Consider the following 23,768-nt stretch of genomic DNA (forward strand, 5'->3'; position numbering starts at 1 on the left):
TTTAGCGTATATAGTTTTGTATTGGGTTTGGAATTTTCTTATTTAAACAAAATGGGGGAGGTATTGTGGGAGCTCCTTCAGCCAATAGCCTTTAAGATACCAGCTCACTTGGGCATGGTCTCTTATACTATAACTGCCAAGGTAAAGTGCTCACTCTCTCACTTCTGGCTGCTGGATTCAGTTCCTGTTCCCCATTTGTATAGAGGACTGTGACCTATGACTGTAATCTGTGAGTCTACCTATCAATAAATAACCATTTATTATATGCAATTCTGAGCTAGTGTGGGATTATTTTGTGACTTCCATCTTCACCCAGGACTCTAAACTAAGATGTAATCCTCCTATCTCAAAGGTTCCATAACCTCCCAACACAGTGCCACCCACCGGGAACTCAGTTTTCACACACATGAGCCTATGAGGGACATTCAGACACAAACCATACTATATCGATTTCAGCTTAATCGTCTGTTACTTATGGGCTCTAAACATTTTTTTCAACAAGCAATCCATATTAAATTGAGCAAATACTCGTATTCTCCTAAGGCAACTACTTTGAAGGAATAAATATATGCCTTTATTTGAATATACAAGTTCTGGTGTTTGTTAAAAGTTTTCATTGCTTTATAGCCACACCTCGTATTCCCGTGCTTCTGTTAGAAACCTTTTATGACTCTGTCATTCATAAATTTGTCCAAACTCTTTTTAAATCAATTTACATTTCCTGTCTGTACAACCTCTCAGAGTAATGAGTTCCATAACTTTATTACATGCTAGGGGAAGTATTATTTATTTTCTTGTTTTCCCCAGCTTTGCCTCAAGCTCACAAACTGCTGGGCTTCCTAAGAATTTCAGAATTTCATGCACAAGTCCAGCAAGGCTTTGATTTACAAACTGGACTTAAAATAATTTTTAAAAGGTGCTTCCTAAAACAGAAATGGCCCCACACCTTCCTCTAATAACATTCTCCAATAAGTCCTTTATCAAGTAAATGGGGTCCCTGGTGGTTTAGGGATGTTTTTGGCTCCAAATTACCACACACCAAATGAGTCTGGATGTCTATAGTGCAGGTATAAGGGGATAAACTGTGACTCCAGGTCTGCCACTGACTGTGAGGTCCCTCTGAGTCTCATTTCCTCACCTGGAAATTGGAAGGCAGTACCCACCTCAGAGGCTGCAGTTCCATGGAAGTTTCCCAAGGTGCCTAACACAGTACCAGGTCCACTGTAAATATCTCCACAAATCTAACAGCTGCGAGTGATATTTAATGAACTCAGGGTACCATATGGCCTCTGATGCTCAGGATATTCAGGAGTTGATGCTCTTATTGTAGACAATGTCTGCTTAAATGGTTGACAAAGAAAACCTAAGGTCTGAAGCATGAGAGGATGGAGAGATAGGTTTTGTGTGTGTGTGTGTGTGTGTGTGTGCATGTATATAGGCACGATATGTATGTGTGTGCTTGTGTATGTATGCATCTGTGTGTATATGTATATATGTGTATTGTGTATGTGTCTGTGTCTGTACATATATATGTGTCTATATATCTGTGCATGTGATGTGTATGTATGTGTATCTGTGTGTGGGGGTGTTAAACTGTAGCAAAGGTGGTTAGAGGTTAAGAGATGGTTGGCAGCATATCCATATGAAATCTGCTCTCAGCTTGAACTAAATGGCACCAGGCATGGACAATAAATATTTACAAAGTGCTAGAGGAGACTTGGAAGCAAAAGAAAGAAGGGAAGCCAATATGCTCTTTCCAGAGCATTGGGCTATGGATCTTGGGAAGCAGACATTCAGTTTCAAGTTCTTATTAACCAACTATGTGACCCGACACGTTGGCGAAAGCCCGTTTCCAAGTTTAGGTTTCCTCGAATATGGCATGGAATCAGTCTCGTTCGCTGTTTAAAAGCCATGCTTTTTGGAACCTGTCTTAGGGAGGAAGAGAAAAGATGTAAGAAACAAGTACTAGATGTGCCCTTGTCGTTAATTCCACCTAAGTAGTCATGCTTGTTAAGGTCCTAGAACTGGCTCATAAAAGAAAATTATTCATAAGAAACCTAAATCATCTAGTGGATAGTGAAAAGTGAAGGCAGTCAAAGCTGAATGAGGAAAAAGCAGTCATCTCTCCTATTTAAGAATCATTCTGGGGACGTCATCATTGAGCCAAATATCTGTCAGGAGCTAGTTCTCTCTCTCTCTCTCTCTCTTTCTCTCTCTCTCTCTCTCTCTCTCTCTCGCTCTCTCTCTCTCTCTCTCTCTCTCTCTCTCTCTGTCCCCTCTGTGTGTCTTTCATATGCTTAAATCCATTAGATGTACAAATTAATGTCACTACAATGAAGTCCCATGTAAGATTTAAATTTTTTTTTAAATGGCTTGCCCAGCTATAAAGAAAAATAATGGATACCAGTAAGCCAGAGTAAGGGCTGCCTTCCCCATAACAAATGTAGATTTGTACCAGAAAAACACAAGCTTTGGAATCAGAGTCCTATTAGAAGGATTTGGAAAGAATCCATTCGGATAAGAGGAAATTGGTACCATGCATTTATGCACCTCATCAGACAGCCAACAGGTATGGGAAATAGAAGCCAATTAAGCTAGCTAGATGTAAATATTTCTTCCTGGATGTTGGAAGTCTAACAACAACCACAGAAAGAAACTCTTGGCATCTAGAAGATTCATAATCAACTGGCATCTGACAACCAACCAGTTACAGAAGAGGAATGCGGGACACCCTGTAGGCTATTCCCTGAAGACACAGTCCCAAAGTGCAACCAGGTCCAGGAAGGCCAATAAAGTTCCAGGCACATCATCAGCACGATTGCTTTTGTGTTCTGAAATTCCAGACACTTGATCCATCACCTCCGTGAAGGCAGGGCCCAATCCAGCTGGGCTGATTTGCATTGTTCTCATTCTCCGGTCCCCGACAGATGGAATGAGCTGTGCAAGGCAACCCAGAAAATGAAGAAGGGAAACGATGAAAAATCAACAGAGAAGGGGAGTGAAACAGAGAAAAATGAAGGCTAAAGTTGAGCATCCCAAAGAAGAATAGTGAGGTAACTAAGGGGACGGAAGTTTTCTAAATTAGGAACGTGTGGAAAGGACATGGCCAATATCTATGAACCAGCCTCAAAGTCACAAAGGAAAAAGTAAGGACGCTAAGGACAGTTGGTTACTCTTGCCTCTTTCCCACATTTGGGAACTTAAGAAAATAGTTTAGGAACTAACAAAAAGTCATATTCTATGAAATTAAGTCATATAAATTTAAATGGTATATAACAGGTATAATTATCTATAGGGAATGTATGTATTCTATCAAAAAAATGGGACATTGCAGCTGGAGAGATGGCTCAGAATTTAAGAGCACTGGTTGCTCTTACAGAGGACCAGGGTTCGATTCTCAGTACCCATTCAGTGGTTCACCACATCTGTAACTCCAGTTCCAGGGCTCCAATGCCTTCTTCTAGCCTCCTCGGGCATCAGGCACACATTTGGCAAACATATACACATGCAGACAAGATGCCAACACACATTAAAAACAATTGGACGGAGTGAATTAGACTTACTTCAAGGAAAACAGCTCTTTAGATACCTTTGACCAAAAAAACTCCAATTTCTTGGGGCAGGAGGAAATCTATATTCTTAAACCAGAGGTTCTTTCTAAGGAGCACAGCTCAAGCAGCGTTTTTCCCTTAATATGACATTGCCTGGAGGCCAGAACCACATCTTGTGCTGGGCTTCCATTCATCGATGCTCCTACTGGTGTACCATTCTGTAGTTATGAACATTTACTAGTCGGATCTCATTGTGTTGACTCATTGGAAAGGCTGGTAAATATGTTCTCACTCTAAGCCTACTTGAAACTTTCATTGCTCTGAGCAGACACCTTAGGTTAGTCCCTAAAAGCCATTCCATCTTTTTGTCATCTGGAAAATGTTCTTTCTATAAAACGAAACACAAAAGACCTTGAAAGATTTAACCCATTTGCTTTCCCAAGTTTTTTATTTAATAAACCTTTTAGAAAGGCTTGCAATTTGACTACCAATAGGATACAGTCTTCACGTTTATGATCCCAGGAAAGAGTCAGGGCTAATGAGCTTCAAATACAAATCCCAGGGTTTGAAGATCCAAATGAAACATCAGCTACCCAACAACCACCACCAGAGCATGAAAATGCCTAATAAAACCGAAACTGCATGCCAATTAAAAAGATACTTGGAAAAATGTTGACATTTTTTAAAGTTTCATTTAAACTCATCTGATTCTGTGGTGTCCAGAGTATCAAACCACACAGCCATGTGTGAGACTGCCCTCCAAGAAGAATTATTCCTTCTGAGATCTGAATGTTTGTTCCCTATGCTCCCGCTGGAAGAACTTTACAGTGGGACGCTTCAGCCCATGTTCCTTAAAAACGGCTCATGGAGAACAAACACAGGAGCCTGGGGCAAAGCAATGAGCTATATGAGCTGACAGTGGAAGTGGACTGTGGCAACATTCTAGAGGTCTTGCTAGAGAAGCCAAAGAGATGTGGCACATTCCAGACAACTCCAACACCAAAAGAAAACAGCTGATTCCACAGCTTTCCAGAATTCAATACCCTTGCCAGCCACAGAGCTGGCATAGGGGAATAACAAGGTAATAAGTGACCTTCCAATGGGCTGTGGAAAGAAAGAAAGAAAGAAAGAAAGAAAGAAAGAAAGAAAGAAAGAAAGAAAGAAAGAAAGAGAGAAAAGAGAGAAACAAAGAAATCAGGCATATCCCTTAACTAAGAGGCTAATGGACTCAAGTGGCCACAGCTCTTGGCATGCTGTAGAAGCTGTCCGAGTGTAGCGTTTGTTAATACAAGAAAACCAATGCATTTGTGGCACAGAGCCCATGTGAAATAGGAGCTCATGAAAAGCATTTTGAGCATTCTTATCTACAAGACTTTCTCCATTCATGGAAATGAGGGGCTTGAGCAATGACTGTGCTGTCATGAGACTAATACAGGCCTCGCTCACCTGCGGCCAGTGTCAGAACAATGACTGTGCTGTCATGAGACTAATGAAGAAAGGCCTTGCTCACTCGCAGCCAATGTCAGAGGAACTGAAAGCACGCTTTGCCATTTGGCTAAAGTGGTCCTAAAACACAGAGTCTGTGATCTGTGCTCACATGAGTATCCGAGGCATGAGAAAAATTAGGCATGTGCCTGAAATTAAGTATGTGCCTAAGAGAGGCCATTGACTCATGCATGATATTCTCAAAGAACAAATAAAGACAGGATGGGTCATAGGCGATAAATTAGAATACGGACTAGACAGGGCAGAGAAGATAGCACATCACTGGGAAGGGCTTTGACTAGACAGAAGAGGTGAGCAGACAGGAAACCAGACTCCTAGCAAGCTGGACGAGTGAATGTAGACACCTACATCTGAAGAGAGCAGCTTGGGCAGCTAGCATGGAGACTCACTTTTAGGAAACAGGAAGATGTTTTGCAATGACTGGAAAGTCTGCTGGCCAAACTAAGCAGCCTAAATAACAACTTGAACCTATGAATGATAGGAACCCAGAAAGACAAGCTCGCAGCCATGAGCAATTCTCTAAGATAGTGTTCATTCCTGTCTATGGTGGTTCTTGGCTCATGGTAGTTGTCAAAACTCTCCTCAGGAGGATCCGTATTACATTCAATGCTGCTGGACCTTCTGCATGTGTGTGTGGGGGATATGTTCATGTGTGTTCACCTGCACATGAGATGTGTGCACGTATGTCCGTGTCCATGCCAGAGGTCAACTCCTGTGTCATTGTCTACATTATTTCTTGAGACAAAGTCACTGACTCTTGAATTCACCAGTTCAACTAGGCTGGCTGCCCAGTAAAATCTAGAGATCCACTTGTCTCTACCCCTCCAGCTCCACGGTAGGCATATACACTACCACGTTCAGCTTTTATACGAAGTCTGAAAATTAAGGCCAGGTTTTCATGCTTACATGGTGTCATAGCTAGCATCACACACCCTAGAGTCATCTGGTGGAAGTCAACTGAAGAGTTTCCTCCACTGGATTGCTCGTGCTCATGTCTCTAAGGCTCTTTCTCAATTGAGTATTGACAACTACGAGGCCCCAGTCCTCTGCATGCGTGCCATTCCTGGCCAGGAGGTCCTCAAGCGTTGAAGGAAAGAAGTTCCCCCATAGGCCCTGATTCAGTTCCTGCCTCCAGGTTCCTGACTGGTCCTGCCTTGGCTTCTCTCAACAATGGACTCACAGTTGTAAGAGGAAATCAACCCTTTTCTCCCCATGGTGTTTTGGTCAGATTGGATCATCTCAGAAAGATGCAGACCAGGACACATGGCAAGCTCTCAGCAGCTCAGTCACTCCTCAGCCCTTGTTGGATCTTTTCCTTCATTGTGGGTACCTGGGATCTTTGAATCAGAAGTGCTGGAGAAGTTATCATACTCTCTTTAATAATCAGAGAAGAATGTTTTTACAAACAAGATTCTCAAGAGGAAAGTACCCCTCGGGCTAGCACTTGGGGAACTCAGAAAATGCTGGTAATAAAATGGGCCCAACTATTTCTTCTACTAATCTGGGTGGGTTTTGCTTACATATTTGGGTGGTATTTATTCCTAAGAAGACCCTGTCTTACTTTAAGCTAACTTCTGTCTATTTTAAGCACGCCTCGGCTTTATTTCTGTCTTCCCACAAATCATAAGATAGATGTCCCCATGTCTTTCCATGCTACTGCATTTCTGACTACATGGCCATACTTGTTAGGTCTTTCCTTATCCTAATCAGCATCTCCATTCTCTTCACAGAGAGCTGCATGAAGCCAGCCAGCTGCTGTGGGTGATGCCACATGCCCTGTGTGTTTGCCAATTCCCTGAGAAAGCTGGGCTTCAGAATGCATCTGTTGATACACTCTTTTGAAAAGGAAGGACACAAATCCCTGAACCCTTAAATGTCTGTGTACCCAAAAATGCTACTCTATTGAGTATACTACGGTTCCACTGCTGCCAAGGTCCCATGGCCTCTTTCCAGGGAGCCTGATCACTTCCTCCGTACAGGTCCACTAGAGCTTCTGCTGAATGTTCTTCCATCCCACACATCTTCAAGTCCCAGGGACTGTCCCGGGAAGGAGGTTTGTCACTATTTGCTGACAGCCTTTCTGCTCGCCTCTCTGCAGACTCTAAATCACAGCCATTGCATTTATACCCACTTCCTCCAGCTTGGTCCCCAGTGCTGCAGCTGGATCCTCATCCTCTAGACCATAATCCTGCAAATCCTCAGAAACCTTCATTAAATCACACTTCCCCCAACATCGCCACTCCCGTAAGCTTCAGGGAATGTTCAGCTGTAAAGGAACCCTTCATCCCTCAAAAGCAGGAGGTCATAGCATTAGGACATATCTTAGTGTGCTATGCTTACCATGGTAATATAAATATGGATTCTGAAACTTTCAATACATGGTAATGTTTTGTTTAGTTACATACGTACATGACCATGTAGACACATCAATTTTCTTTATGAACTGAGATGGAATGTGAGTGTCTTTACTATTATAGGTTGTGGTAGAAAAAATGGTAAAGACAATTTTTTTTTCTTAATCCAAAGTTGTGACTGTCTCATGAGCACAAGGTAGAGGAGCACTAGGGATGGGCAGACACCACATCTTGCTCCTTATGGTAGCTCTATATCTAGCCCAGAATCTGCATAAAGTAGGTATTTAATAAATATTTGCTAAATTAATGAGTATCAGCCATGCTGGATAACCTCTGAAGGTCAGTCCCTTCTTGAACCTAATGCTTCCTAGCGAGCATTATGTCTCTTTAACCCCTATCCTAAAAATCCAAAACCATCTCTGGGTCCAAGAAAACGCTTTCTCAATGGCCAAGATTAGCTCTGATAAAAATCGCTTCCCTCAAAATTCGCACTGTACAAATACCCACCTCTGGGAAGGAAGCGGGAGGGTAGGCTGGTGCGGAAAGCGGGCTGGGAGAAGAACGAAGCTGTCCCTGCTCAGTGTGTGTCAGCTGTGGTTTGTGCGAGATTTATGTGAGCTCCATATGGCATACTTGTGTTTACAGTGAGCTTATGGGGGTTTTTCCTCAAGGTAGGGAAAGGGGATCGGGTTAAACAAATTATTTAGCTTTTCCAGACCCAAACCGGCGACAGGAGAAGGACGGCTGAGGAATGTCCTTCCCAATTGCAGCCCCGATCCTGCCCACTTTGATCCCTTCCTGCACAGTATCCTTTGCAATCAGACGTGTGTCTCCCATCAGGAAGACAGAAGAAGACCCCCGGATGCTACCTGAGAACCTCTAAAAGTCCAAATTGCTTCCTGTAGGCAATTGCTTCTGGTTTCTGGTGTGGAAGTGATTGCCAGCTCTGAGGCAGTAAGCAGCTAGTTTGACTGGAATGGTAAGTCCTGCCTTCTGGATGGGAAATGGGAGGCAAACACACAATTTGTTTGCTTGGGTCTGGAATCCCATTATCTTTGTTGCTGTCATTCAGCATCTTTCTGAGGCGGTTCCTCACAGAGCTCTCTGCAGCCCACCCAGGTGGGAGGGCAAAACCCAGGTTTCCATTAAACAGCACACAGAATCCTCCCCAGGCTGAGTCTGCACAGCGCCAGAGATGGAGTTTAAATTAACATTTTACTGAATGGATTCAATGAATTGCACATTACCCCGGCATATTTGACTTTGGTATGAAAACAAATTAATTTTAACGACAGCTTGGGGAATGTGGATCAAATTTTTGCTTCGTTTTTATGGTTGGGTTTTTTTTTCCCTTCTATCCATCTACAGTCATTACCAGCTTCTCCGGAGTCTCTAAAGATATTTTTAGGAATTGTACTAACAGGATGTATGTAATTTATTGGCACAACTCTTCCATCAACCCGTCAATCAGTTCTGATTCCAAATTAAATGGGCCCAGCCCAGATCTGGGATACATTCGCCTTGGATGACTGTGGATCATTTATTTCCCACATGATAGATTGACAGGAACGTGCTTTGCATGTGAGAAATGAAATCCCACAGGGCACTGAGCTCCCTGATGTCTCCAGAGCTTCGTTTTTCCATGTAGCCCCCATGTTAATGTTTCCTCCCTCCTCCTTGAAGGTCTTCAGAGGACCCAAAAGCAGACGAGAAAGTGCCCAGCCGCCGGCTCCCTTACCTGAAGTTGTATTCGTCTATAAGCCCAGTGACTAGGAAAGAAAGAACCTCATTCACAACTGGCATTTTCTAGAACCCTGGGAAGCCCAACAAGGGAAGGAGAAGGGGTGTTGCGACTACATTTTGTGACCTGGAGTCACCTGGAACAGGCGACACAGCCTACGCTGGTTAGCTCATCCAATCACCATGCACTTTAAATCTTGACTGGAAATGGTTTCTGCTCTCTATGAGTTTCCTGAGATTCACATGACTCAGCCCCGCAACTTGTGCCCACATCCCGGTTCTTTTAGTCGGGACTCTAGCAGAGAAGCCTGACCTCTACCTGTGATAGAGAAAGTAGACCCTGTGGGATTAGGCCTTCTCCCATCATGTAAGGGTCGTAGGTTGAACAGGCCGTTGAAGAGAGGAGGATTGGACACAGAGGTCGTAGACAAGCAGAAATATGTACCTCTCTCTACCTCCGATCTGAAGACCTGGGTGTTAGTGGGGTGAATCATCCACTCACAGAGGGCCTATGCTTTAGAGAATGGGCCGTTTACTGGATCTATGGAAGCTGCAGACTGGCTAGTGGGAGGAGTCAACAGATTGACAGCAATGAGTCTTAGCGCCAACAGCACCTACCGACTTTGTTACAAAGGTTGGCACGACTGCACACGGCCTGTGTGCCCATGGCAGTTCTAATATTATTTTTTAAAAAAAAGATTTATTTTTAAATTGTCCAGGGGCATTTCCCATGGGGGTGAGAGGTACTGAATGTCCTGTAGCTGGAGTGACAGGCAGCCGTGAGTCACCGGGCCTGGGTGCTAGAAACTGAACCTGGGTCCTCTGGAAAAGCAGCAGGTGCCCTAAACCACTGAGCCATCGTCTCTCCAGCCCCTCTTATGTCACTGCTATTGCTACTGACATTTAAGCTATTTAAAGAAAGAGAATTTGTTCATTTGTGTTCTAGTTTCTATTTGCTTCTGGGATAAACACCATGACCAAAAACAGCTTGGAGAGGAGAAGGTTTATTTGGCTTATCGGTTACAGTCAATCAATGGAATCCAGGATGGGAGCTCAAGGCCAGAACCTGGAGGCAGGAGCTGAAGCAGAGACCATGGAAGAGCACTGCTTACTGGCTTGCTACTTATGGCCTGCCCATTCTACTTATTTTAAAACCCAGGACCACCAGGGGTGGTACTACTCACAGTGGGCTGGGTCCTCCCACATCCATCATTAGCCAAGAAAATGCCTCCATACACTTGCCCACAGGCTGTTATGATGAAGGCAATTCTTCTATTGAGACTTTCTCTTTCTGGTGATTCTAGCTTGTGTCAAGCTGAAAATAACCAACTGACACAATCTTTATCATCATCAATCATTTATTATTATTGTTATTAATTGTGTGTGTGATGTGTGTGTTCAAGTGCCTTTGGAGGCCGAGAGAGGGCATCAGATCCCCTGGGGCTGGACTTACAGGCAGTTGTGAGTCACTGAAATGGGTGCTGGGAGTGGAACTTGGGTCCCCTGGAAGAACAGCAGGCTCTCTTAACTGCCCAGCCATCCATCCAGTCCCATATGTGACTTAAGTATGGCTGTGATTGATTGACAAATGACATGTCCATGTAATGAGCACCCTCTTAAGATACAATGACCTTCCATTATTCTAGAGACTCCACTCCCAGCTTACACTTCTCTCTCTTCACCACAGAAACAAGCTCTATTCTGATTTTTTTCCCCTTGCAGGTAAGATTAATATTAAGTTAGTCCTAGTCGGAGGTGGCTGCTCAAGCTCTGTATCCATGGAGACTGACCAGTGGAGCCCTCTATGGCTTGCTTTCTTTCACTTAAGGCAGTGTTTGTAAGATAGTCCATGCTCCAGCATCATCGGGTTATCTGATTTTACTGAAGAATATTGTCCCACTCTGTCAACACGCTATAGCTGATCCCTTTATGTGCTAATGGGCTCCCTAAGGCCCTCTTTTCACTAGGGGACTATTACCAACACAGCTGTGAGTGTTCTTGTTTGGGAGAAAATATTTCACTTATTTCTTTCTTTAAAAAGAGGCTAATTGTGTGTGTGTGTGTGTGTGTGTGTGTGTGTGTGTGTGTACCCACAGAGGTCAGAAGAGGGCACCAGATCCCCTGAAGCTGGAGCTGCAGGAGGTTGTGAGCTGCTGGATGAGGGAGCTGGGAATGGAACTGGGCTCAGATTTCCCAGTAAGCTCAGCAGGCTCTCTGAGCTGTGAGGATCTCTCCAGTCCCTCCCTCAAACAGGACTGTGGGGTCACAGAGCAAATGTGTGTTCAGTGCTTATCAATTGTTGGACTACTTTATACAAGTGTTGGTTAGGGAATTATAGTCATTACTTCCTCGTTGTTATGACCAGAAAACAGACACAAAGCAACTTCTGAGGCTTCTGGATTGCTTAGGTTTGTGGGTTCCCGTGGGAACAGCAGTGTGAAGCAGTTGGTCACATTGTACCCAGTCAGGAAGCAGGGAGAGGTGAGAGGGGGGCTCAGCTTCCCTTTCTCCTTTGTCCCTTTTTATCCAGTATGTCTTCATGTCATGGTTAGGTTTGCATTTTTTCTCTGTAGAATGCATTTGGCTCTCAATATATTTTATTAAACTGTATATAATATGTAATCTACATTATTAAATCTCAGGCTTTAGGGTCTCAATTTTTTGTTCCTTTTATCTTTTCTTTCTGAAATTCCAATTATACAAGTTTCATAAGTTAATGTTGTCTCCTAAGTCTCTGAAGGTCTGTATTCCGTGGTTCTTATTCCACTGTTAATTTTCCATAGTGTATTTGTCTTTCAGTTCATTTGTCTATTATTCTGGAGAGCTCAATATTTTGCTAAGGTAGTCTGTGAATTTTTCATTCTAACAGTGTATAGTCTTTAGCACCACGATTCCCATTTGATTCTTTTAAATATGATTCCTGTTTCTTTGCTGATACTTCCCATCTGTTTCTTTATTATTTTCATAGTTTCCATTAAATCTTTGACCACATTCAAAAACCATTCTTTAGAAATCCTTGCCTACTTGTCCTCACAGTTCTGTGATCTGGAATTAATCACATCATTAGTTTTCTCCTATATGGACCACATTTATTTCTCCTAGGGTAAATCATGCTCTTACTGTGTAGGGGATAGTGTGGCTGCTAGGTATTTTAAGGCCTTTGCTGCAAAACACATTTAGAAAAAAGTTACTAATGTCTTATCAATTCTAAGAAACTAAATTTTCTATTTTAAATTTAATGAAATCAAGATACATACTGAGGTTAGTGGCATATCCTATTTTTCTTTATTTTTCATTAAAAGATACTATGTCCTTATTTTATTTGCATAGAAAATTTTCATACACGTATATTATATACTTTAAATATATTCCTCCCCTTTTCCTTTTTCTTCTTCCTTGTCCCCCTTTTTCCCCACTCATTCCCATAGACAGCCTCTTCCTATTTTATATCCTGTGTATGATGTTATGTATGTATATAAAATCTAGAATTCATAAATGATAGAAAATGTGGTTATTTGCTTTTCTGAGTCTGAATAATTTTGCTCAATATGAATGGCATATTTACAATTACTGCTAAAAGATTTGACAGAATACAGGACCAATGTTGATTCCACCACTGAAGCAGTCAAGTTCTGATATGAAATTTCAACACATTGTTTTTTTTCTTCAATGGATCAATTTCTGACTTTCAGTTTCTGTTTTGCACAGCTAAGCATTCATTAATATTAGGACACAGGAACATTGAAGACCATTGTGGTGGTTTGAGTGAGACTGGTCCCCACAGGCTCATATATGTGAAGGCTTGGTCCCCAGTTGGTAGAACTGTGTTGGGAAGGATTAGAAGGTATGGCCTTCTTGGAAGGTGATATATCTTTAAGGGTGACTTTGAGGTTTCAAAAGCCCATGCCGTGGCCAGTCTCATTTTCTCTCTGCCTTTCTCTTTACCTTTTGATAAGATATAAGTTCTCAGCTACTGCTCCAGTCCTGTGCTTGTCTGGCTGCTGCCATGTTTCCAGCCATGATGGTCAAAGACTAACTGTCTGAAACTGTAAGCAAGACCCCGGTCAAATGCTTTCTTCCATCATACCTCGGTCATGGTGTCTCTTTACAGCAATAGACAATTAGTAAGACAGTGATCAGTTTTTAAAATGGCAGCAATAAGAGGTAGTTGAGGGTGAGATGGCGAAGGCACTTAGCACTAAGCCTGAGGCCCAGAGTTTGATGTTCCTGAAACTCACACTTAGGAAGGAGAGAACCAACCTCAGGAAGTTCTATTCTGACCTCTACACATGGGTCTTTGTTCTTATGTGCACACACACATACATACACACAAAAACTCACACAATCAGGGAAGAGAACATAGCTTAGTTAAAGTGCTTGCCTAGCATATAGGAAATCCAAGATGTGATGCCTAACACCAAGTAAAACCACTTGTGGTGACACACCATTAGTGCCAGCACTTGAAAGTGAAGACAAAAAGACCAGTAGTTCAAGGTCATTCTCATCCATGTGGTAAGTTCAAGGACAGCTGGAGCTGCGTGAGACTCTTTCTCAAAAGAGGGGTGTGGGAGGTGAGAAATGGTTTGGTCAGTAGTGTGTCTATAAGCCTTAGAAATATGAGGATCTGTGTTCAATACTTAGAACAAATATTTAAAAACTGAGCACAGTGGAGCACAATTGCAACTCCAATGCTTGAAAGATGAAAACAGCTGGGCATCCTGGGTACCACTGGGTAGACAGCCTATCCTGATGGGCAAGCTCTATGCTAATGCTAGACCCTGGTTCAAAATCTAGGTGGACAGTCCTCAAGTTTGTTCTCTGGCTTCTACATACACAAGACAAAGGCATGCAGATTTATACACACACATGTACTCACATGAATATGAACACACCTACCCACATACAAACACATAACAAAGCAAACAAATTTAGAAGTGATCAACTTTTCCTAATACTTGAAGAAACTGTGTTATGGGAGGCTACTTATTCGTTCCTGGCCACTCAGACCCGAAATAGTCACACAGAAACTATATTATTTGCAATACTGTTTGGCCAATAGCTTAAGTGTATTTCTGGCTAATTCCTTTATCCTAAACTAATCCATCTCCATTAATCTGTGGTGTATAACCACGTGGCTGTGGTTTACCAGTAAAATTTAGTTATGTCTGTCTCTGGTGGTGGCTCCATGGCTTCTCCCTGAGTCTGCCTTCTTTCTACATTCAGTTTAGTTTTCCCCATCTAGCTCTGTGCTGCCCTGCTCTGCAACAGGTTCAAAGTAATTTCTTTATTAACCAATGGTATTCACAGCATACAGAAAGTAATCCCACATCACCTCCCCTTTTCTGTTTAAATAAAAAGAAAGGTTTTAATTTTAACATAGTAATTACATATAACAAAACAGTTATCAAGCAAGAATTATAGTTACAATGTTTATATCTACTTCATCTTTTATTATAACTAAGGAAAACTACAACTATTTTTTTACTTCATCAAAGACTCCAGAAAGATAAAATATTGCCTAAGTAAACAGAAAGTGCATTGTAAGTAACTTCCAAGATTCTAGAATTGACTGAGACATCTTGCTGCTTGGACAGTCACCCAAAGTTTTTCTGTACTGTTTGGGCATCCATCTTAAGCCTACCAGCCCATAGTACCCAGAAGACTTTTCCATGAAACTGAAATTCCAAAGACAGTTCTACCTATATTGGCAGTTTGTCAATCACTTTCTTCTGTGTCCTGCAGAATGTTTGACAGACTCTTTCATGATGCAGGAACCCTAAAGAACCATCTTACCTTTAGACAAGTCAGCAGTCATTTCTCTGTGGGGCCTGCATGTCCAGTTCATTGAGCAGTCTAGGCAAGAGCACTTACTTGCTCAAATGGCTAACAAACTCTATAAGGAGGCTCTTCGATGCCCATCATCCTCATGAAGTATATTGGTGCTGTCAGGAGCAGATGTGTCTCATTGTCATGAAAAGTCCTAAGTTTTTAAACATTTAAAATGCCATATTCTGTAAGTCTTTGAAAGATATGAAGAATTCCTATCTATCTGAAATATATCTCTGTACATCTTAAAAAACCTAACTAACATGACTACAGGCTTGACTATTATAGATGATTATCTATTAACCTATATTTCTTAATTGTATATTACATTTTTAAATAAGCTATACAAACATAATACCTTAATCAAGAGCAAAAATATACATATAACAAAATTGAGCTTAAATTTGCATCAATAAAACAAGATGCATACCAATGAAAATCTCTATGGCATATCCTACTTTAAACGTAAACAAACATTTATAAAAAATATTTTGGAATTTGGGCATAGTTCTCTCCAAACTGCTTCCTGCTTTTTGGCTGGGCAAAGTGATTTTTGGGGGTGTTCATGGCAACCTTTCAGGAGATCTTGTTCCATCAAACCATATTAGTCTGGAAGGCATCTATAGGTAATCATCCTCTGTGGAAACAAAAGAAGAACCTCTTTTCCAAAACAACATATCTGTAGACTCAAATTTTGAAGTCAAGAAACCTTTATGTTGGTTTAACTTAGCAGTCCATACAATGAACTGTCTCTCTGTACTTAGCTCCTTCACAGTCAAAAAAATTAAAGAAAACACAATGATATACATAATTCAGACTCTCTGTGTATATTCCATCTTGATGTGACTTATTTTTATTACTCTCTTACTTTTGTACAGTTCAATATTTATTTTATTCTCTTTACTCTTTTAATCTATGACTGTACTCTGTCTCTTTAAAAACTTTGTTTTTTTTAAAACAATTTCCTTATTTTTATAATTCTCTATATTCTTTTCCTTCTCTCTCCCAAGACTACATACATTTTTTAAACACACTGTGTCTCATTTAGAGGTCTTTTTAAAAATTTGAATCTGTCTTTATTGTGCATCTATAATTCTTTTCTCACCAGAAGCCCCCCCCCCCCTCTTTTTTAAAGCTAAGCAGGCATGACTAGGGCCAACACAGCCCCTGTCTGCTTACTTCATCCAGTCCAACATGGCTGAGGCATGTTTGCTCAATGTTTCCATTAAGCAAGTTGTAACACTCTGCTCACAAACTCCATTTAAATGATCCATTGCTGAACCTCCGGAGAAAGAGTTAGAGTGGTTTATGCTAGCGAACCAGGAAGCTGCTTGTTTTTAAAAGAAGCTATACATACTGTACCTCTCTTAAAGCAGCCACAGCAACCATGCTCACTGCAAGCTATCTAGAAAAAAAAATTTTGTGGCTACCAAGAAACTGTGCTAAACTCTGTTCTTCTGTGTCTAGAATTCCTTTTCAAGCTCTCTCAGGTTTTAAGTGGATTTATTTGACTATGTTGGCACCAATTTATTGTAAGGGGGGCCCCTTGTTTGTTCCCGGCTGCTCAGCCCCAAAATAATCACATGAAAACCATATTATTTGCAGTACTGTTTGGCCAATTGTTTAAGCATATTTCTGAGTAACTTATATCTTAAATTAACCCATCTCCATTAACTTGTGTATCACCAGGAGGCTATGGCTTACCAGGTAAATTTCCGGCATCGTCTCTGATGGGCTTACATGCTTTCTCCCTGACTCTGCCTCCTTTCTCCCAGTATTCAGTTTAGTTCCCCCCACCCCCGCCTAGCTATGTTCTGCTCTACTCTGCAACAGGCTCAAAGCAGTTTCTTTATTAGCCAGTGGTATTCATAGCATACAAAGGGGAATCCTACAACAAAGCTGGGTCAATCATTGTACCTTTATTTGCTCATAGTCCAGAACCCACAAGAGAAAGATAAACAGTGTAAAATAACCAAGTGAAGAAAAACCAACAACTCCTTCTGCTACTGTTGACCCAGAATACTAAATATTCATGCTTTTTTTTAAAAAAAATTCATACCTAACCTTGCAGTCTTTCTTGAAAGGATTTGTAAAGACTTAGAAGTAAACCAATTCTTCTAAGTTATTTTTTAGAATGATCCTAGAGGCCTGGAAAGATGCCTCAGCAGTTAGGAGTGCCCACTTTTCCTCCACAGGACCCATGAAAGAGGATGTTCACAATTGCCCCTAACTCCAGCTTCAGGGGACCCAATGCCATCTGGCCTCTGCGGGCACTTAACACACATGGCATGCAGTTAGCATACGCGCGTGCGCGCACACACACACACACACACACACACACACACACACTGTTTAAAAAGAACCATGCCATCAACTCTTGCTAAGATCATTAAAATTCCAGCTCTTCTGAGATGAACTTGGAACATTTTGGATCCGCACACCATATTATTTTGGTCAATTTCATCTCCCAGAGAAAAGGCAAAGTAGTCAAACCACTGATTTAGGATTGTGCGGATGTCTCCAAAACAGTAGAGCAATCAAGCTGATAATTTAAAGTCACATAGATACCCCGAGGGGAAATGAAGAAGCAACAAAAGTGTCCGGTTTGCAATAATTATATGAACACGGGTTTGCTGAGGAAGTCTATCAGAGGGGAAAAAAAAGACTTTATCGCCTTTCTCCTTTGCTGAACTGGAAGACTGAGACTCTCAGAGGAGTAGAGAAATAACTATTAAAAAATTGAATTCCTGTCCACACAATGCCAAAACATCTAGTAAGTCTTTTTTTTTTTAAATGTCAACCCAGATGTTTGGCACCACGTAGACCAAACACCCAGATGACTGGCTGAATTTGTGAATGCAGGCTGAAACATCCCAGATGTTCCAGCTTCCCCCGGCTGCAGAGCTCAGGGATCCCTGGGGACAGCAGGAGAAAGCAGATGTCCCCGAAGGACCTCTACCACCTGCACATCTTCCCTGGAAACTGCAGTGGGTGTGCAACACAGTAGGGCTGAAATTAAAAACGCTGGTGACCATGGTAGGAAAATGGAGCAAAAAGTACAAGGGAGACATAATGTGATATTTCTTTGAAATCCGTGTTTTGGGAAGTGGCTGACTCACATCTATCTGGAGGTTTGTGGCTATGTTTCCAGATAGTTCTCTGGAGACTTTCTCCTTCAACTCAACCTCTGGGTTACCCCTTCAGAACATAGGGTGCTGGGTTTTTTTAAAACAATGTTGAAATCTAGAACTTGCCCTTTGCCCGACACTTACCCTTTAATTGTTCTATTCTGTATCATTTGCCTAGTGGGTGCTCAGGTCTGGGGATACAGGGATATGGCTCAATGCTTGCTTTACAAGAGGGAAGACCCAAGCTCAATTTTCAAAGTCAATGTGTGTGTGTGTGTGTGTGTGTGTGTGTGTGTGTGTGTGTGTGAGAGAGAGAGAGAGAGAGAGAGAGAGAGAGAGAGACAGAGACAGAGACAGAGAGACAGAGACAGAGAGACAGAGAGACAGAGGGGTGTGTGTGTGTGTGTGTGTGTGTGTGTGTGGTGTGTACTCATGAGGCAACCTAAGTCTACTTTAGAACTCCAAGCCAGGGAGAGACCCTGTTTCAAAAAGCATAGAAAAATTCAAATAACATGTGATGTTGTTCTCTAATTTCAATCTGGATACACACACACACACACACACACACACAGAGGTGTGGTGTGGAGAAAACAATGCCATTATGTCCAGGTCCTTCTGCCATAGCCCATGTGATGGGCCCTTCTGGCAGAAAAGGCTGTAGAGCCAAGGAAGCGACAGTTCACTGAGGCTGGCTTTCAGCAAAGCTCAGGACAGAACTAACGTGGACGTCAAGAGTCACAGAACCCGAAGTCCCTTCCAGGCAATTTGTCTAAAACGGCACCGTCGCCGGAAGCTGAGGGCAGCGAGAAGGGAAGCACCCCTTCACACCATGTGATTACTAAGTTCCTGCCGCATTTAGCAAACAGCCCTGGCTCCAGTCAGCAAGTTCTGATGTGTGTTTGTCTGTTATATAATACCTTTCAGAGAGAGATTTGTTTAGTTTCTTTTTTGAAAGTCATTAAAATATTTCCTTTGTGTCAGGATTTTCTGAGGCCTTCCCAGGAACAGTTACTGCTGCTTTCGAAAACCCAAGAAAGGGCAAAAAGTGTCCTCTTGCCTTCCTCCAGGACAGAGTTTTCAATCAGCCTCCCTGCGGCTCCTGGGGAAGGACAGAAGGACGTCACACGTAGCTCCTGGGGACGCACTGAAGGGAAAGAGTGAAGTGGCACCAGAGCGAAGAACAAAGGGCAACTCTTTGGCCCATGAAGTTATCCCAAACCTTGCTGGGTGGAGGCAGAGCAGTGCCAGCTTGAGAGCGGGAGGATTACCAGGCACACTGGCACCCCGGACCCCAGGGCACCGGGATGCTCCTCAGTTACACCCAAAACCCCAGGGCACCGGGATGCTCCCCAGTTACACCTCTTCCAGAGGATGTCAGAGATGGACTGGATAGTTCAAACACAAAAAATAAAGGGTTATTTTCCTCCCTTTGGGTTAAAAAAAAGTTCCTTCTCTCATTTCTAACCCTTCCTCCTTCTCTCAGAGATTGGCTTTATTTAAAAGACTGCATTCTGCCCAGGCATTCAAAACTGCTGAGAGCCTGGAGCAAAGTAGTAGGATAAGCATGTTTCTTACTGCTTCTTGGCAATGCGACTGCCCAGGACCTGCTTCCAATTAGGGATCATGTGGCTTCAGTTTAGTATTATCATGAAAATGAAATTACCACTTTAGAAAAGTCAAGTTATTTTGGAAGTGAAAACTACAGGTCAGAGCCCACCAAAATTCCCAACAAAAAAAAAAGAATTTTTTTTTTGTTTATTTTGTTTTTCTTAGCATCTTATGGAAGGGTCACCATGGCCTGGCTGATGAACTTCCCGGGGTCGTGATCAAGTTCATTGTCCTTCAAGACAAGGCTTCCTTCTGCAGGTTTGCAAAGACAATGGCGGCTTCGCAGACCCCTGATGTCCAGGGGCCCTTATCTCAGTCTCTTACCTGAAGACTGTTACTTTAGTTAGCTCATTTTTCTCCAGGGCTGATGTCTTCCTCTCTCCATCCCCCAAACCCTTAGAACTGGAAGCAACTTGACTGATCACGTTAGCTGCTAGCTGCTTTCTGGCAGGCTTGCTTGAGGATGAGGCCTCAGCACATTAAATGGTTTTCCGGGCCCCCTCTCCCACAGCACACAGAATGCCTTCCTTCCCACAGTGTGTCCTTGCAATAGGCCTTAATCAGCTTTGACCAGCCCTGTGTGCCAGCACTGCAGTTAAGACCTGGGAGCTGTGGTTTGAGTCCATATCCTAGCTCAGAGGCTGAAGGTAATGGGGCTTTCCTTGAATCTCCGCTTACTATCTCCAGACCCAGGGATATAGAAGTATCTACCTTGCTGCTTTGCTGAGGATCAAGTCAGGAGATCTGCAAATTTAGCTAGTAAGCACAAAATAAACTATTGTTGCTTCAGCGTTGTTATTATTTCTTGGAGTGTGTTCAATGGGAGTCAAATACAGTGTTTCCTTTACTGGGCGCTCCATGGTGTGTCATGCGAAAACATGGGTTTGTTTAGAGGAAATGGCTGGTGTCAGCTTTCTGGAACCTTCTCTGTTATTATGAAATTCCAGGAACTGGAATAAAATTGCAAGGGAGTGGGAGAAGGGATGAGTGGGTTTTCACAAAGCAGCTGGAATCAGCAAGCTGGTAGGAACCCAGGCCTGGAGCCCATTCTGTTCATTGTAAGGAATCTAAGAATGTTACCCGTGAGCTATGCTTGTAGATGAGGGACCAGCTTGACAGCCATCACCGAGGTGCAACTTGTCTCTCAGAGGTCTACTGACAAGTGCTAAGGGCATGCTGGATACCTAGGCATAGGTTCCAGGTGCCCTAGTCAGGAAGGCCATCACCAACAAAGTGGGGCATTGAGGGACTAGGAAATTTTAATGTGTTTGAGGCAGTAAGACCAGATTGTTTGAACTAAAATATACTCTTTTTTTTTTTAAAAAAAAGAGCTTTCTTTTTATTTATTCTTTGTGTCTTTAGCATCATGCATCTTGATCCCATTCATTTCCTGTCTTTTTGTAACTACCCTCTGCCCTTGCAACCTCCCCTCTCCAAAAAATAAATAAATAAATAAAATTTGAGGGAATAAAAAGGAAAACACTCTCATCATGGAAGCCGCAGTGTGACAGAGTGAGTCACGCAGCAAACTCTTTTATTTATACATCTTTACTTGCAAGTGTTCATTGCACAGAGTCCTGGTTCGAGGACTCTGGTTTCTGCTACACTACCGATGCTGGGCCCTCAGTGGGGCTCCTCTTGAATATCCCTTTGTTACCCCACGCTGCACAGATCCTGCAGCTTTGGATCTAAAGGATAAGATTGACTTTCAACATGCAGATCATAAGAGTAGCTTGGAAATCCCCTGGGAAGCAGCTTGAATGTCTATCTTCTAGCAGAGCCTTAGTACAGAGAATAGTATCCTTAACACCCATCAGCACATAGCCTAAGTAACCACACCCTCCGTTCTTGGGGGCTGACAGAAATCCTTCTCTAATAATGAGATTGTGGAAGTGGGCTAGGGGAGAGAAGCAGAAGGAGCGACAGCATCTATAGCCCATCAGTGAGGCAGCTGAGGACGAAGCAGGCAGGAGAGAGGAGGATTTGGACGTAATTATCCCATTTCCGCTTCTTGGTGTCTTTGAGAACAATTATTCTGTGACCTCTATCTAACACAGGGACAAAGTGGTGATTGTGTCAATGCCACTCCCCTGGACCCAACACAGCATTAGCTCTAACACAAAGCCGACTGGGCCAACAGGGGTCTACTACAGAAGGAAGCAGCAGTGTGTGGTCCCTCACAAGTTCTCAGGTAATGGGTGATACTGGGTATAGCAGGCCACTTAGCCCAAGCTTTTCACTGCTGTGCCCTAAAGCTTCAGCTCCCACAGAACCCAGGATAACGGAGTTCAAAGGAGACAAGGGCTTTCCTGCAAGCCTCATAGGGGTGGAGCAGATGCCAGGGAGCCCTGATCATTGGAGACAACTACTTGGGGGGTGGAGTTTGAGCTGTCCATTGCGGATGCCTATGTGAAATTATCCACCTCCCATGACCTACCTCAATGGAACATGACTTGGCTAGCGGTACAAAGTACTTTTAGAAGAAAAGCAACCAGCCCGGGACTTCACGGAAATCTGAAAAGGCCCCAGAGTGGGCCATGCTGCTTCTCGGCTTCTGCAGAACCACTGTGGATAGGAGCCCAGGCAAGAGAAGAAGGAGAAGCCACAGAGAGATAGCTGCCTCCTCCCCATTGTTCAGGGACCAGAAAGTCACAAGGACAGGTCCCATGTCACCTTTCTCTGGCACACTGGGTAGATTCATCTGAATGTCCCTTGGAGAGAACAGGCACAGGCCAAACCCACACAATTCCAGGTTCCCAGCTCAGTCAGGCCTGAGTCTTAACCACTGGGCTCTGGATGCTCCTCGGGAAAGGAAACAACTCAACATTGCTGACAGACAGCTCCTGCCTGGACTGCAGACACGAGGAAGAAGAAATGGAATACACAGAAGCCAAACATGTCAGCTACCAGGGGTCCTAGGCGACTGGCATCCACCCTTGCCTGCCACCAAAGATGGCAATGGGAACATTAGCGACACATGGATATATTTTTGCATCTCAAACGCCACCTGGATCATTGCAGCCAGAGCTCCGGAAGGACAGCTCCGCTCAGCTCTGCAGCCAGTGGCTGGGCCGAGAGATAGAGCACATGGGACGGTAGAGCTTGGGGAAGATGAGGACTTCAGCCTTCCTTCCCTTGTCCTGCCTCTCTCCCTCTGCTTACACAACTGCAAATCTGCTCAGGTAATAATGATAGCGTATGAGATACCGCAATCTAACAACGCAGCCTCGCATAATGAATACAACATTCTAAACATAGTGATATAACATTTTTATATAACACCAGAGAAGTCAAAATCTTGGAGCTTATGATAACAGCCGAAACCAGTCCTGATTCCCTAAGGCTCATGCAGAGTAGGAAGCCTCTAGAACCTCAATCCCACCCCAATTTTTTAAACAGGTGTTCAACCCATCCATGGTTCCGATATTCTTGTGGTGGATGTCTTACTCCGTTCTCAAAGCCCAAATCCATGTCCCCTGTACAATCAGCCATTGATAGCCCCCCTCCCGCCCAGCTGAGCAAACACTGGTTCTAGATCATGTGTCCATCAGAGACCAGGTCATATCAAAGTGAGAGAAGGAGCTAAACACCATAGGTGATTCTGCCCCCCTCTCTAGGCCCTCTGCCCCATCTTTACTTTCACTTCTCCAAGGCTCACATTGCCCATATGCAGATTGGGACCAACTGTACCTACCTGTTTCTGTGCGTTGCTGATTCTCAGATCTCCTGCCCTTCAACACTCTAGGACACTCAGAGACAAGACTCTCAGGCTGTTCCCACGTCTGTGGGCTCTGAACCACCCACTCAGACCACAGAATCTGAATTCTGTGGCTCACCCAAGCCATCACGGCCACTCTAGTATTACCCGGCTTCCTACACTAGTATATCTCCTGGTGAGCCTGTTACTGAATCCGTCAAGAGATCCGGATCCCACCCCCATCAACAACTGTGTGCGGAGCTGGCCAGACACCTCGGGCATGGCTTGTTCTTGGGAATAAGGCCAGTAATCAAAGCTGTCAGCTCACTGCCCTTGGGGAGATCTCACATTCCAGTAA

At 43.2% G+C, this 23,768-nt stretch overlaps 1 long non-coding RNA gene across 1 annotated transcript in view; it reads right to left on the reverse strand.

Moving 5' to 3' along the window:
• LOC142853742 (uncharacterized) overlaps positions 1–23,542 on the reverse strand; it is a 31,981-nt gene extending 8,439 nt beyond the window's left edge. The window contains exon 1 of the long non-coding RNA XR_012911247.1: positions 23,408–23,542. This is a non-coding gene — a long non-coding RNA (uncharacterized LOC142853742). The remainder of the gene's footprint in view (positions 1–23,407) is intronic.
• Between the last annotated feature and the right edge of the window lie 226 nt (positions 23,543–23,768).

The sequence above is a fragment of the Microtus pennsylvanicus genome, chromosome 7 (assembly GCF_037038515.1).
Source record: "Microtus pennsylvanicus isolate mMicPen1 chromosome 7, mMicPen1.hap1, whole genome shotgun sequence".
NCBI lineage: Eukaryota > Metazoa > Chordata > Mammalia > Rodentia > Cricetidae > Microtus > Microtus pennsylvanicus.